The sequence below is a fragment of the Salvelinus namaycush genome, unplaced genomic scaffold, assembly GCF_016432855.1.
Source record: "Salvelinus namaycush isolate Seneca unplaced genomic scaffold, SaNama_1.0 Scaffold3487, whole genome shotgun sequence".
Taxonomy (NCBI): Eukaryota; Metazoa; Chordata; class Actinopteri; order Salmoniformes; family Salmonidae; genus Salvelinus; species Salvelinus namaycush.
The window spans coordinates 12,843-13,173 of record NW_024060438.1 but is presented as its reverse complement, the minus strand read 5'-3'; the positions used below and the strand labels follow the sequence as shown (position 1 = coordinate 13,173).

General features: G+C 43.2%; 1 non-coding gene across 1 annotated transcript; it reads left to right on the top strand.

The window, feature by feature from the left end:
- Positions 1-74, top strand: trnat-agu. The gene has a single exon. It is a non-coding gene; the product is annotated as a tRNA-Thr (tRNA).
- Positions 75-331: the final 257 nt, after the last annotated feature.

Below are 331 nucleotides of genomic sequence, written 5' to 3'. Positions count from 1 at the left end.
GGCGCTGTGGCTTAGTTGGTTAAAGCGCCTGTCTAGTAAACAGGAGATCCTGAGTTCGAATCTCAGCAGTGCCTTTTTGTGACGTACCCACCACCTCTTATCAAGGATCTCCAAGCTTTGACAACGGTGACGACAAAGATAGCTCCCTGCCTTCCCGCTATCCAACCAGGATGATGTGTTGTAGAAAATTACATGGTCCAGCGTTTTAGTAACTAATTAAACCGAATTTAAGTTAAACAGGGCGAATACCAAGAGAGTAATCAAATCAAATGGTATTTGTCACATGCTGAATACAACAGGTGTTGACCTCACAGTGAAATGCTGAATACAA